Raw genomic sequence first — 16126 nt, 5'->3', positions numbered from 1 at the left:
ACATGGAGTTTTCTCCAATGCCTTCAAACTCAAGTGCACCTAAAGAGCAGAGGTACAACCTGCCCTTGCTGAAGGTCAAAGAAAACTGAAGGTCATTTCGGACTTCAGCAGGGTTGCTAGAGGTGGGTGTCTGCTCTGCAGACAGGACAGACGCTGTCTGAACAGCAAGAGTTGGCAATAGTGAGAAATTAATAAACTGGATTCTGGAGGCACCCACGTGCTTCACTGCCATCCATCCCTGCTTGCCTCCAAGGATATATGTATTTATTTGGTGTTGGTCTGGAGTCGGGATGGGCATGAGATCTTAGGGATAGGTTGCCTGCATGGTGGAGGAGTAAGCGTGGCGTCGTCCCCTGCCATACAGCAACTGTCCCCACGACTCACCCCTGCAAAAGGCAGGGAGGGGAGGCTACATCTGTGTGCATAGTTCCTCGGTGTATAGGGTCGGATGGCAGGGGGGGCGTGTATACGTCTAGGTGGACCTATGCCGTCTCTGGTTGTGCATGTGAACGGGGAAGGCTTATAGCTTTTGGAAAGCAGGGATGAAATGAGAGTGCACGACAGCCTCCGCTTCTAATTCAGCCCACCAGGTCTTCTTAGAGTCATGGAATCACTGAATGGTTTGGGTTGGAAGGGACCTTTGAAGGTCATCTCGTCCAACCCCCCTGCCATGAGCAGGGACATCTTCCACTAGATCAGGTTGCTCAGAGCCCCGTCCAACCTGACCTGGAATGTTCCCAGGGATGGGGCATCTACCACCTCTCTGGGCAACCTCTTCCAGTGCCTCACCACCCTCATCGTAAAACATTTCTTCCTTCCATCTAGTCTGAATCTCCCCTCTTTTAGTTTAAAGCCATTACCCCTTGTCTTATCGCTACAGACCCTACTAAAAGCTCTGTCCCATCTTTCTTCTAAGCCCCCTTTAGGTACTGGAAGGCTGCTGTAAGGTCTCCCCGGAGCCTTCTCTTCTCCAGGCTGAACAACCCCAACTCCCTCAGCCTGTCCTCATAGGAGAGGTGCTCCATCCTTCCGATCATTTCTGTGGTCTTCTCGATACCTGTTCTGTGGCTTATCACGGGTTACGTGAGGTACGTGCAAAATAGCTTGAATGATAATCTATAGTGCTGTGCTCTTAGAAATCCCTCCTATCCAGCAGAAGGACATGTCCCTCTTTTTTACCATAAAGCCTCATTCTTATTCAGCGGCATTCAGAGCAGAGAGAATTCAGAGGACCGGGGCCATGCGGCTGCTTTTTCTGTGCCTGGAGATTTACACCCGCGCTCCTGCTGCCGTTAAAGTTGCCCTGCTCTAAGTATAAATCAGACCGTGCTCTATTAGATGCCTTACACATTTCCGAGAAGTCATGTGTGATGGTAGAGAGGATCCACTGCAAATTTTGCACTGGCTTTTGGGGGCTGAATGGTGCTGGGGGTATACAGCCACAGGGGGGACTTATATTCCCCTTTCCTGATGGGTTCACCACAGAAGAGGCTTTTTTTTTTTTACCACCTTGGGCAAGAAGCTGTTTGGTTTGATATAGGTTCAAATTTTATTTTTAAGCAAAATATGAGAAATGCAGGAGAGGAAACCGCACTGTGTTCCTTAAAATAAATGGAAGAAAAGACAGGGCTAGAAAAATATTCTCTGATGCATGCACTTTGTGAGCATGTACCTTGGCATACTCAGCATCGAGGAGCTCTGGATGTTTAATTGGATTGTATCTTTTCCTCTATAAGGTGCTTTTTATAAGGGCCTGGTTGAGCTCTTGGGCTTGCGAAGTCCTATAGCCTGTCTCTGTGTGTAAAATGCCAGCAAGTCCTGTTGAGCTCTGACTCTGGAATACCATTTGGAAGAGGGAGTGGAAACCAAACCTAGCTCATGACCTACCTAAGTGAGCCTGTCACCGAGGCCATGACTCAGGGAAAGGGAAGGGGGCAAGATTTGGGTATTTTGGCCACCCATCTACCCTTAAAAGCCCTTCTGTTGCTCCAAGCCTGGTGAGGCAGATGTCTCTCCTGGCTTTTTTTTATTCTCCATGCTTTGCATCCCCTATGCACGTGTCCGATTCGGTGCTAAGCCTTCAACAGCCGTGGAGGGAGACTTCAAATCCTCACTTTCACCATCCGCAAAGGCTGGAGCCACCAGCATCCACCTGGGCAAGGGGAGCAGCCCTGCTCGTAGCCTCCCGCACCCACATCTGCGCTCCACTCGCGAGCACACCCACAGCACTATTACCTTATAATTAAGTCTCTTTTTCCCCAACTGGAAGGATTCTGCTATAAACAAGGGTTTTCTCTAACCATAATTGCGCTCGGCGGAGGGCAAAGCTCTGCAATAACTCAGGGCTTTGTTCTGTGTGCAGGGAGCGAGTCCCTCTGCCTATCCTCAGGTATGCCAACAATGCGAGCGTAACTCCCCTCGACCTGACATGAATCTCAGGGCAGGGTTTGCAAATAGAGGCAGTGGTCAAAATGGGGCTTAAGTGCATTTATAAATATTTTGAAGTACCGACTTGGAAAAGGAAAGTCCCCGGCGTGCTGCAGCGCTGGTGTTTCATCGAGGGCTGGTGTGCAGCTTTGAAGTGCGGCGTTGGCAAGCTGCTGGGTTCCTGCCCATTCCTAAGAAGGGCTGAATGGATACGTATCTGTATATAAAAACCCACGTAAAATTTAAGACGCAGCATTTAGGCTCCTTTTTGGCGAGTGTCTTCACGGACAAATGGGGAGAAGAAATTCAAATGCTGCAAGGGCTATTTTGCTATTGTGATGCATATATGAAACAACATAATGTGGATTAGAAATGCCAGAGATGGGAGACGAGGTGGGTGGATGGAGAGGTGGATGTTTCCAAATGTCTGCTTTTATTGTGGCCCCTTAACTAATGAATTTTCCTCTCCTAGAGAGAATTCACTGCAATACATTTAACCAGAGACTGACATATTTGTGCTGTGAAAGGACATGCAAAATACAGTGAAATGATGGGGAAAGTGGGGTGAAATGCTGATGTTTTCCCACCCAGGACAAAAAGTATGTCTTGAAATAGTGTGAGTGATTCTATGTATCTGCTGGTGCTCTTCGGGACATTCCCCAACACACACAGCCAGAGCATCCTCCAGTCCTTTGCTCAGGAGGTGGATCAAACCTGCACCCCGGTGAGAATATGCAGAAGCAGCCATGTGCTCCCCACGCACGTGCGATGCCCTTCTCCATCACACAGATACTTGGGATTGGTGTTGTGTTAGATGCCTGCATTTCTTGTTTTGTGTAAGAGAGCAACAGCAAAGCAGCTGCTCCGTAAGATACTCTCTGTCTAGGAGCTGAGAGCCAAAACCTCTGTAGGTATGATGCACTGCACCGCGAGGTTGATCTGTAACATCCCATAGGTTTGCCTGGAAGTTGTAGCACTTTAACTAGGCTGGCCTGGTTATACTTGTCCCTTTCCCCCTAAGCAGAATACATCAGAGCTGTACAGATGTTGCCTTACGCATCCAGGTGTGCAAATGGGAGATGATGCCTCCCTCCTGGAGGTTCCTGCCTCTATCGCTGTGCTGCTGGAACCATCCTCCAGCGGCACCAGCCAAGTTCCCTTCACCCAGCTGCCCATAGCAGTTGGAAGAAACTTGGTTGCTACTTTTTCCCAGCAGAAATAGGTATTTTCCTAAGAACAGCCTCAAAGGCAGAGTTGTGAGGAGGAGTTACCTCTGGCCTGATAGTGGATGAGGACCTGGGGGTCATTTTTTGTGCCTCTGGCACATCTTGGACCAGGAGAGAGAATCTGTCCTCAGTCTTCACGTGCTGTATAGGGCCATATGTAGTCCTCCGTGTGAAAGGGAATCAGCCACCTTGATATAAGCTGCTTTTGCCATGCTGTAGCTGTCCCTGTTCTAGCTCTTGGGCCCATGCAGCTCTTTCTGTAAGTCACAAATCAGCTGAAGATCCCATGCCAACGTCCTCACGGTGGCACCAGCTCAGAAGCTCACTTTAGGGTGGTGCAATTCCGATCCCTCTGCAAGACTGTCCTGCAGACCGCTGTAACATCCTCGTCCCCTTTGCACTGGTGCGAATCCAGAATAGCATCAGTTAAATCCCTGGAGTCAATCCATAGTTACACCAGGATAAAAAGGAATACGCTTTACTGGGCAAAGCCTGAAAAAAGCGTAAAATCCATCTGTTCAGCTCCAGCAAGGCCAAGTTCTGGCTGTAGCCAGTGCCCTGTAATTCAAAGACTCCTTTGGACATCCCCTTTGAGTCCGGACATGTGAGCAGCTTCCCTTGAAAATGTTTCCTTGTAAAGCCTTTGTGAACTTGTGCATGCATTGATGTTATGGTTATCGCACATGTAATTACATCTGACATTGTAATGACAGCATGGGGAGTTCAAAATGTAACAGTAAATATAGTTGTTAGGGAGAAAAAAAAAAATCCCAGCCCATCATCCTGAATGCCTCTTCACGTCATGGGAGAGATGCAGACAGACTCCAAACACCATCAGCATTTCTGGGTTCCAGTTGGAAACTGCCTGGAGTTCAGGATACGCCAAAACAAACAGGCGAGACTGTCTCTCTTTACATGGCAGGGCTGCATTCTCTCCTCCTTTTCCCTATTTTTTTTCTTTTTGAAGGGTCACCCCTCTAAAATCCCTAAGAGGGGAGAGGCTGGGATTTCTCCCTGCTTGCTTGGGCTGTTTTTGTAGCCGGTGGCGTGATGCACCCCTGATCCCGCACTCACACCCGGCCAAGAGCTGAATCCTGACTCGAGCCCTGGTTATTTTTGAATGCTGTCGGTTTGCAATGCTGTATTGAAGGGTCATTTGCCAATTCCATTATAAGCCTCATTTACAACTCAGCTGTTTTAAATCAAATCAGACTGTGAGTTGGCGTGCCTGTGTAGTCAGCTGGGACGTAGGACTTCCTTGCTTGGGGGCCCGATCCTGCAAACCCCCTCCTTGCTTGCAGAAGCATCAGTTGAAAAATTAATCCTATTGGTTTTCAATTTTTTTTTCCATGCGTTTGAGCTGAACCATTTAAGCAGGAGATATTTTTCTTTTCCTTCTTCCAGGTTATATCTTGGGGAGAGCTCAGATGTTTTTTTTTCTGTTGGTCCTCCATCAGCTTTGACTATATTTACCAAGCTGGGCATGGGTGGGCCCCACCAAATCGCACAGATTGCTCGGGCGGGTGAGGCTTTGCAGGATCAGGACTGAGCTGACGACTCAAATACTGTTTAGCTTTCTAGCGGGTTGGCAGAGAAGCCAGGGGCTTCGCTCACAGAAGGAGTTGAGATACAAATGAGATCTGAATCTGACCCCTGATCTTCAATTAAATTGCTCTGTAACCTTGAGAGCTGGATTAAATCGTCCCCTGAAGATGGGGAGTTGCCTCTGGATATTCAGTGCTTGGGCCACACTGTAAGGTTATGCTCATATATTACCTGTGGTCTTCAGAGAGCTCATTAGTTGGTTGGTTTACGTACAAGAAACCTGGATGAAAGTCTCATCCCCCTTCCCTGAGTGTCCTCCGCCGAAGCCCAGCACTATTTCCTCTAGAAACGCCCAGCTCAGGGGTTAGGGACGTGATGCACCTTGCTGGGATTTCAGCGTGGTTGGGACTTGTGATTCAGAGAAGTGTTGGCTTGCAGAAAAATGATCATAGAATCATCGAATGGTTTGGGTCGGAAGGGACCTCTAAAGGTCATCTCGTCCAACCCCCCTGCCATGAGCAGGGACATCTTCCACTAGATCAGGTTGCTCAGAGCCCCATCCAACCTGACCTGGAATGTGCCCAGGGATGGGGCATCCATGATTCTCCTCCTCGGGACAGCGATGGATGGGGAAATGCAATATTCACCCCTCTGCGATGGAGCTGGGGCTGTAGGTGACTCTGAGGAGACACTCATATGGGTAAAAACTGGGTGCATTGGGTCCCCTCTCTGAAGCCAGGGACTTGAATTTCCATCCTGTGTTGGGGTTGACTGCAGCAGCACGGCCCAAGCCGAGGACGAGACTTCTGCCCGTGGTACAGATGATGGGGTTGTGGTGCTGGAGGGGCTGTGTCTTTGCAGGCTGGATTGCCATCACAGGACGAGTCGCTCTGCAGAGGCACCTTCCATCAACACGTCTCTCCGAAAGCCACTTTATGTCCTCGTGGGAGCTATTCTGGCCCGGCTGTAGCAGGGGAGCTCATGTGCTTAGAGCTCCAGGACTTAAATGGCAATTAAAAATGAATGAGGCTGCAAAGGCTCTCATGAGACCCAAGCAGAAAATAACATTTTGGGTGATGCCGGAGGAAAATAGACCTATATGTCTGAGGTACTGCTCTCGTAAATACCCGTGGGACTGCGAGCCTAAGGAACGCCAACGCGGTGTAAGCAGCAGAGGGCATGGTCGGAGGTGAAAGGTGAGGCTGAGCTTGCGTTATGGGACTTGGTCCAAAGCCAGCTGGGTTTTAGAGTCGTGCTAGCTCCTGGGGTTGTCCTTGTGAGAGGTAGGACGAGGCTCCTGCCGCTGCCTTGGCCACGTGCTGGGTCCAGTGGCGGGCACCTCTTGGCCAACGCGTGGGGCTGGGGGCTCCTCCTGGAGGGATGACGTTTGGAGAGGTGGGGGGGGCCAGCAAGAAACTCCCCCAAACAGGGACGTGCATGGCTGGGGATGCCCGGCGATGCGGCGGGGGAGCCCGGGGAGGGTCCGGAGGAGCAGCCCTTCCCGGGCAGGGCAGTGAAGCGCGGCCGCTGCCAATGCCACCATCAAGCTGAGCCTCCCACCCCGCCGCTTCTGGAGCCTGCCCATACCTGCTCCCAAGCCGATATTAAGCCTGCTCAAACACCGCACCGCCTTCTCCTCGCATTGTTTTCTGTACCCCACACCCAGCACCAAAATAGCGATAACCCCCCCCCTTCCCCACCCTCCCGCAGTGACTCAGGCTGGCGAGCAGGCACACATCTGCTTCTGATTTAACGTGCTAGCGCTCTGACCCTTTTATTTTTATTCCCAAAGTCCTCCCGTCGGTGGCTTTCTCTCTGGGTGCAAGGGGAAGGAAAAGAAGGGGGAGTTGGATCCCCATCCTTTGCCCCCTGCTTTTTTGGGGGCACCCAAAAATGTATTTTATTTTATTTTGGAGCCGTGTTTTCATGCAGGCTGGTGACAGCCTTGCCCAGATCCGCGTCCAAGTCCCTCGCAATCCTGTCCACTCCGGAGGGACGCCAGCCAAACCAGTTTTCCATGGTTAAGCTGGGCACATTTTTCCGCCGTGGTTTTTTTTTTTTTTTTTGTCAGGAAGCAAACCCACCCAGTGTGTGCGCGCCGTTCAATAGGAGCCTTTTTTTAATTTCTTTTCCTTTTTCTGGCTCTGAAGAAGAGCAGAACTGAGAGGGAGCGAAGGGGCCTGCCTGTTCTCCCAGGAGAGTTCAGAATGGGAGGAAATGGCTTTTTTTTGCTATTTTTAAGGCCGTGCTGGAAGGAGGTACCCACCACCGATGGGCTTCTGGTGTTGTAATGTTGTGCGCTCATAGGGATGTATCCTCTCTATATATATCCTATATATCCCCCTATAGCAGTGGCCAAGCAGCTTGCACAAGGGGGAAGGTGGTGTTGGAGGAGAGCGGCTGCAAAAACATGGACAGAAATGCCACCAACAGTGTCACGTACCTTGTGGACCTTCATCCAGGTCATCTCAGAGATGCTGGAGGGACCAGCAACCTGATGTTCAGCCGGACCAGCTCCGGCATGGGTGCATCTCTGGTGGGGATTTTCCTCTCGCTCTCTTCTTTTTTCCTCTTTTTTTTTTTTTTTCCGCAGAACACGGCGTGGGAGGGGGGACGCGTCACTTGAAGTGTGAGTGAGTTTCCATGAGAGTGGGGTGGTTGCACAGGATGACTGGAAACTCTTCTGTTTCCCCCTCCCACAGGATTTCTGTGCACACAGACACACACACATATGTGTATGTATGTGTGTGCATATAGATACATAGGAAGGGGAGATACTCAGCAAGGATCATTTCCCGTACCAGTGACACCACATTTAAAAGTCCCCTAAATGCTGTGGCATGGCCAGGAGACCATCAAGGCTAACGCAGAGTTGTGTAGAGAGGGACCGCTGAGGGTTTCCAAGAAAAAAAAAAAACATAACTAACTGGATATTGAGAACCTCCAGCCTTGCAGCACCTCCTCAGCAGAGAGGAGCAGAAGGGAGCTGATCTCCTCGAGCACCATCTCCTCGAGGTCCGGACCTCCAAGGAGCTGCTTGGAGGAGGGGGTACAAGGCTACAAGAAAACACTGTGGTCAGATGTGACCACCCTATGAAGTCCCCTCCCACAATACCTGCCTAGACACTGTGGTTAATTAATTTGCCCCTGCTTTGTGCGTAGATGTAGCCCTCAAAACACCATCTGGAGCCAGGCTGTGCCTTCCATGTAGCTCCACTAATTGTTTATGTTTATTTGACCATTTATCACTGGGATCCCCCTTCGCCAAAACCCGCTCAGCACATCAGATGGGACTTGCCATGCGGCATGCAGACTTAATCAATCTGCTACCCAGAAGTGACCCAGAGCTCCTGATTTTGGAGATTTACATAAACTCTGAAATTGGGAAGCGCGCTGGGTAATTTAAAGAAGCCGGAAGGAAGAAACCAAAGTGAAAACATGGCCCTTCAATTATAGGAGGCACTGAATTCTACTCTGGCCCTGCCAGAGCTCCTGTTTGCATTTATCTGGGGCCCAAGAACTGGTTTCAAGGAAATAGGAGAGCGATGGGGCTTGGTCCTGGTGGTGTGATGGCATCTTCCTAGCATTAGTCCTGCAGCGTGCAGAGCCGCGGGATGGCAGGTCCCTACGGGCTCGACCAGAGGCAACGTGTTGATCCACCAAACTTCACACCAGAGTCTTGGACCTCATTATAAAATGATGCTCAGGTCAGGCCAAGGTGGGAGACCTTGGGGTAGATCTAAGGGGATGCTGGGGCTTTTCGGATACCTGGTGCCTGCCATGATGAGTGACGAGGGAGAGAAGAAAGGAGCTCAACCTGTTCATCATCACGTGCCGATGGAGGGGCCAACTTGAGCAACAAGCCCATAGAGGAGCTGAGGCCAGGAAAAATGACCTTAACTTAAATACCCCGTGGACTGGGGTTGGGTGCTGGTGGTCACGGAGCAGCGGCAAATTCCCATTACAACAAGTAGCACCCGACCATTCAGCTCACCGGGGGAGGATTTGATTCATAATTTGCAATTTCGCCGTATTGTATCTGTACATAAAGTTGTTGAAGTACAGGGTGCCCTGTGTAGGCTCTTGGTAGCCGGAGCTAACCTGCAGGGATAGATTTGTTGAATGATGCATAATATTTGCTGCAATGTATAACTAGCCTTTGAAAATTCTCGAGGATGGGTTCACAAAGGGCACAGGAGACTCTTGTGCTCTCCAACACCTTTTATTTTGGATTCCCTGATGGGACTTCAGGTAAAGATGGCTTTCTGGTGGCCTGCTTAGAGGAAACTAGTAGTTCCAGTCCAAAAAAGTCAGTTTTATATAGTATGTGTAAATATATGTGGTTCACATGGCCTCAACTTGCCAGCCAAATGTTGATAAGGATGAATCCTTGTATGCCCAAGGATTTTGTTCAGAGATTAGTATTAATATTGAAAAGTCCAGTAGGTAATGGAGAAATACCAGGCTGAAGGTCACCTGTGTGATCTCAATCCCTGACGCGTAACCACTTTAATTATGTGATCAAACCATGCTCGGCTTCTGGGGCTCTTCCTTCGGGTAGGAGCCATCTCACGCACCCTTGGCTCTGTGGAGGCTGACCAAAAAGGGTTGGGCTGTCCCCCTGGGGCTCCTTGGCCATCCTTCTCCTCCCAGCATCAGTGGGAGGTCTCCATCCGTCTCAGCGTTTCTGGGGCTCTTGTTGGCCGCTATAGGCAGCCTTTGCACCGGCGTCCTACGGAGCATCCCCTTAAATTTTACTGACCTGCTCCATTTATGGAGCAGCTCCCTTGCCAGGAGCCACGTGGGGTGATGCCACCTCTGCACCCCTATGGGACTTCCTCCCCATCCTTGCTCCAAGTGAGCATCTTCCACGGCAAATGTGACCCTCTTTGCATCCTTCCTTGCCAAAGCATCACTTTGGAAACCTCTGCCCTTTTCTACTTTGTCCAGATCTAAGCAAAATCCAGGGGTTTTTTTTGTTTTTGAGGAGGGATCCTCAGGTTTGGATGGATGAGCTTATTGTGTACCTCTCAAAAAACCAAACACCCCCAACTTTCCCAGCTCAACCCCGTACTCCCCAAGCAAGACTGGTCCCAAGGGGAAGGCTGGTCTCAGTTATTAGAGACTGGGGCCAGTACCCAGCTCAGCAGTAAACTTCTGGTGTGCTATTGCTAACGAGCCAGTTCCCTCCCACAGTATCATCCTTGGGTCTGCAAAGCAGCTCATCTCCTTTAAAAACCTGATGATTTCCTTGCGAGGGAGGCAGGGGTTGGTGTCACCGCGTTTTCCTCATCGTTTCGGGCATCTCGCAGGGAAGCGATTGAAAGGTGAGGAGCGCACTCTGCCCCACCTTCCCGCCGGAGGGGAGAAACGCTAGGTACTGGGGTGGGTGGTTTAATAATACGTTCTTCTGGAGACAAGATGTTCAGAGGGGAGGTGTGCTTAAGGAAATATTTGCCTTTTTTTAGGTTTTACATCTTCCTTTTTTTTCTTTTTTTAATAAAAAAAAATTTTTAAAAGCCCACCGCACCTCTCTGCCTGCATTTCACATAGGCTTTGAGGGATCCTAACTCCTTCTTGGTATGAAAGAAGAGGCTTCTTCCAAATTGGAGTCAAGCGCTTGGCCAAGGCAACGGTGTCATCCCCGTGGAGCTGGCTTCGGGTGGGGTGTCAATGTGGGTGACTCCGCTCAGGGACGTTTGCACAAGGGGCTTGCTCAAGGTCATGGAGCAATCGGCAGATGCGGGAACAGAGCCCCAGCATCCCTATACCCCCGAAATAACAACACAGCTGCGGAGCAGGAGCTATCAGTCACTGGTCAGTGTATCCCATAGAAAGTAGCTGTAATATTTTGACAGATTAGGGTAATCTCACATGCACATCTTAATTGCCTCATTATAACGAGGCACAAATAAACCTGGAAAAAAAAACCCAAAACACATATATTTATGGGCTGTTGGATGTAGCAGGCAGGTCTACATACACGGGACCATGGGTAGATGCGGAGGGATTGCAGCCAGCCCACCCTGGGTGCTGCCTCTGCTCCTTCAGCCTGGAGCGGGGATTGGGAAAGAGGAACAGGTAGGAGAGCAGCAGAGCCAAAGCGTCTGTCCCTCGGGGTGCCGAGAGCCCCGGGCAGGGGAGGGAAGGAGATAGTGGTAGAAAATAAATCAGGATGGGGAAAGCTGTTGAGACCTCCTGCTGAGTCCCTCTCCTGTGGCGGGCAGGAGGCTGGGGTGGCCGGGGATGCTGAGCGCCCCGAATCCAGGTCCAGCCACCTCTGGGATATTTTGCTGGATGGCCTCATGCTTCAGATGTAGAGCTCGAATCCCTCCTGGGGTTTTGTGCCTGCAGGGACCGAGCGTGAGGGATGCTGTGTTGGGGTGGCAGGATCCGGCCGGGGTGGGGAGCGATGGTCGGGGATGCTCAACCCCAAGCTTTGTCCCTGAGCTTGCACCCCAAACTCCGCTCTGTGCGCAGGCTGGGTGAAGGGAAGAATTGGAGACACCGTCGTTTTGCCTGGAAAAATGTCATTTTGACACCGGTAGCAGGCAGAGATCAGCTGGAGCCTCAGGCTCCTTCCTCTGCTGTGCTGTATGCAGAATGAGCACGGCCTGGGGGGGGGAACCGCTTTGCACTCCCCAGCTTACCCCGGGGCACCCCGATATCTTCGGGTTGGCCCTCCTGAGGAGAGTGAATATAGGCACACCAAAAAGAAATGTAGTCAGGAGCCAGCACCTTCCTGCAGGGAAAATCATAACAAAGAGAAGGCCAAGCAATGCACGTTTTAAGAGGCGATGCTCCGAGAATCTCTATACAAATATCAAAATATAGAAATATAAAAATAAATATATACCTAAAGTATAAAAATATAAATATATAAAATATACATATATCCATATATACAAATATAAAACCATACACATATAAAATATTAAAATAATTAAATGCTACATGTTTTAGTAATGATGTTACATGCCAGCATGCAATTAAAGCCCAAAATTGCCATCTCCCAGCTAAGACTCGGGTTGTGAAGCGTTGTCCCCACAGATGGAGCTGATGGGAAGGGGCCATCCCTTAGCCCTGAACCAGGAGCCACGCGTTACACGAGCCTTGGCTCTTCCTGGCAGCCTTTATCTCCTCCAAGGGCCCGGCTTCGCAGGGCGTTGTCGCCGGAGATGAGGAAGAAGATGGGAGAGGGAAGTGCTGATGAGAAGCCCTCAGAGGTGACAGATCTCCTGCTCCTGGCTTTGAGCAATACTGAGACCCAGGGGCAGGATCCTGTCCCACCTCGGGGCTGGCACGTCTTGCCCAGGGCTGCTCCAAGCTGCGGCAGTCCTCCATTTCCACTTACACAAATGAATATAGGCAATATTAGTTTCCTTTATCTATTTTCTAGACATATATCTCTATAATCTATTGAGTATACTTCTATTTTTTACTTAGCACAGCGCTAAATGAGCATTTCGCCTCTCTTTCTGATATTTCAGTTTTATATTATTGGTTTTCAGAGGCTGTATTATACTGAAGGATTCTTAAAGTTAAAAGCAGACGTGAGAATAAAGCAACCAAAAAATAAAAATAAAAAACAGAACGGGCTTTTGAGCAGCAGAGTGCCCTGGATGAGCTTCGGGTCACTCAGGGAGTGCGTATAGCAGATGGTTTATAATATTGCTGCAGTCCCTGGCTTGTATCTGGGTTGTATCACCCACGTTCAGGCAGGCAGCGAGGTTAGACCTCACTGCTAAGACTCCTGCCTGCATCTGCCTACATCTGCCCACATATCTCCATCGCCCTGGTGCGGCAGTCGCCGCCCTGAGCCGGCAAAGCACCATCCTTCCCAAAACCAGAAGGTTTTTCACCCAAAAAGGGGGCAAAGCTCAGCTCTCCCCAGTTCCCCTTTTCTCCTGTTGCAGCCTCAGGTGCTCGCCATGCGCCCGCGGGCAGCGCGGGGGGAAGCGGTCCTGTATCCGAATAGCATCTCCCAGGATCATTCTTTTATAAATGGGGCTTTTCATGGCAAGAGAGTAATGAATGACTTTTAAGCATGCCCATAAATGCAATGTTTCAAGACGTCATCTGCAGAATACATTTATTTTCGGTGCCCTTCACCCTCCCCCCCCGCCACAAACCCCAGTTTATTTTAACAATGCTATAATTTTCTATCATAAAATGGGATTTTTCTGTTTAACTCCATGCGGGCCATTCCGCATTTGCATGTGTGTGTGCATGCACTGGTGACATTTGTCACCATCGGATGCTATTTTTAGGCCTGTTATTCTTGAGCACCCCACCCTTGGCTTGGGGAGGGGAAGGGGGGAGCACAGGAGGAGGGAGAGGAGGGAGGGGGAGGAAGGAAAACGTCAGCCTCAGCACACTTCCAGCCTCTGGCCATCAACCTCCCCCGGGGCATGGGAACCATAAGGTCATTTCTCAGGCTCGCTGAGCTCCAGAGCTGTCAAACCACCCTGCGAGTTTAAAAAATGCAAATGTATGCAAATGAATGGGCTGTTTCTCCCCCCCCCCCATTTAAATGACATGAATCACCTTCAGTTTTGCCAGCATCCTGTTATCAGCTTGCCTAAGTGCTTTGGTTAACAGAATCGCATCTCGAGAGGACCAGGAGGGGAAAAGAACAGAAAAGGAGTCCATTTCCACCAAAAGGAGCTGTACATCATTTTAGTTTACTCCCTGATCTCCTAATTCCGTTTTTTCTTGCTTTCTCACTGCTGAGTGAATAATCCACAAATTAGGGAGGATGGAGTTTAGTGTCCGGAAAAAACCTCCATAAAAACAATTGTCAGGGTAGTCTAATATTGTGCTTTTCTGATCTTTTGCACTTCGGGTGATCTGGCAATAAAAGATCAAAATAGATTTGTAGGAAAACACGTTCCTTCATGCAAGGAGCTCCTTTAACACTAATGCTCCTTCAAAACAAAAATAAACGAGTGCAAGATAAATACAGCAATAGAAATTTAATTGCTCTTGCTTATTATTAAGGATACAAAGCCCTAAAAAGGAAGTTGTCTTTTCCTCCCTGGCTCAGGGGTTATTTATTATCTTACACTCCACTTGAAGAATACATTGGATTTACTTTCATTTATCGGCGATTTTCAAGGAAGATTTGATACGGATCCAGTTGGGCTGGTAGAGGAGCGTAGCTAGTTAACATGGTTAAGCGCAGCACACTGTAATGAATCAATTTGTTTCAGACAACAGACATAATTAGCGTGGAGCTAATGGGCATACCATGGGATGCAGGGCTGGAGCATCGTCCCTCGGCCGAAAATGTCGGTAGCTGGAGCTGAGGGGGGGTCGGAGGGGTCTAATTCCCCGTTCCCTTCCCCACCTCTGGACACGGGGAGGTGGCTGGAGAGGGCTTCCCGTGGTGGGGGTTGCCCTCCAGCCCCCCCGCAAGGTTTCACTATCTCAGGGATGGCTTGTCCTCCATCCCGGCGTTGCTCCCACCAGGCTGGTGGTCCGTAACCCTTCCGCAGGGTGTTCTCCCTCCGTCTAGGTTGCACCGTCTTCCCAAGGCCTTCGCTCGCCGGCTCCCACGCAGCGAGTGTTCGGCAGCGCTGATTAGGTGTGGGGGAGATGTCTGCAAGGTCTCGGCTGGAGATTGACCCTGCGGAGGGAGGAGAAGGGAGACGGCATTCCTCTTTCCATGGGAATATTTGCTGCAGAGTCCGGTCCCCTCTACGGCTCCCCAGCCTCCCCCAAGGGTCACTGGCTTGTCAACCAAGGTGAAGCAAGGATTTCCCTGGACAACCTCCATCAGACTGGGCTCTTTCCATCCCCAAAGGATGGAGGCAGGTGGTAGGGTGGGAGCTAGCCCCTCACCGTGAGGTAGACCAGGTCCCCACAGCTGGTGGGAAGGAAGTTTAGAGTCAGCGCGGCCAGAAACCGAGCAGGGAAGGACACCCGGGACGTGGCCACGGATCCCGGGAGAGATGTAGAGGTGGTGTGGGGTGGGATTGGGAACCTGCCTGATGGTCTCAGCCTTGTGAAAGGGGCCGGAGTGGGATTGGAGTTTTACTTACGTGTACCCTGGGCTTTCTCGGAGATTAACGGCTCGGCTGTGAACTGAGTGTCTACCTGCAGCGGGGCCACGAGCCGGGGCTCGTGGAGGTGACACTGCATGAACACATGCTCTGTGTCCTGGGAGTTTCCAAGGGGTTAGTGTAGTCAAAGTTATTCTGGCTGTTTGATGTATTCTGTGTGTGATGGGATTAATGTATTCGTCGCCTGCTGGAGGAAGTCAGTCTCCTTTCCTGGGATTTCTCATGTGGAAGGGCTGCTGGAGCCATGTGAAAGAGGAAACATCTTACAGATAAAAAAAATGGCAAAAAAATCAGGTTTTCCTTTTGGGTGTGGGCTTTTTGCTTCCGAATTTCCCTTTGAAGCTGGAGCTGCTCTAGCAGGGGAAGGTGTCTGCCAGATGAACAGGGCATTTGACACCATGCTAAAAAGTCCAAGCAGGATTGGGAATGGAGCAAGCTCAGCTCGTGGGTGAAGATAGCAGCCAGCCATCTGCCTCTGGCCAGGCCCTTGCTCCCTGGTTGTCTTTCTCTGAGCGTTCAGGTACACTGTGACACACAACTCCTCGCTTGCCTCCCCCATTCCCAGATCCCTCGGGAAGACATCCCACATGCTGAGGTGACGTGGGACAGCTTCCAGGCATGAAGTAGCAGGAGGACACAGAACTGGAGACCTCCTGCCCCATAAGGACGGCTCTTCTGCTGCAGCAAACAGCCACGACCAGCAGTCCCTCCTATTTGGGACGTCCAGTTGTACCAGTCCCAAAAACAATTGCGTAGAGGAGACGGGCGCTCCCCTGGCTCATCTTCTTTAAGTGGTGTAGGTGCTAGCACTTGGCAGCGTGAAGCAATATAGCATCACCCTTTCCCCACATAGCTCCTGACAGG

At 50.4% G+C, this 16126-nt stretch overlaps 1 protein-coding gene across 2 annotated transcripts in view; it reads left to right on the top strand.

Moving 5' to 3' along the window:
• Positions 1-16126, top strand: part of ZBTB7C (zinc finger and BTB domain containing 7C) — a 162245-nt gene that overhangs the window by 133729 nt on the left and 12390 nt on the right. The gene's annotated exons all lie outside the window — the stretch shown is intronic.

The sequence above is a fragment of the Harpia harpyja genome, chromosome Z (genome assembly GCF_026419915.1).
Source record: "Harpia harpyja isolate bHarHar1 chromosome Z, bHarHar1 primary haplotype, whole genome shotgun sequence".
In the NCBI taxonomy this organism is placed as follows: domain Eukaryota; kingdom Metazoa; phylum Chordata; class Aves; order Accipitriformes; family Accipitridae; genus Harpia; species Harpia harpyja.
This window is presented reverse-complemented; position numbering and strand designations above follow the sequence as displayed.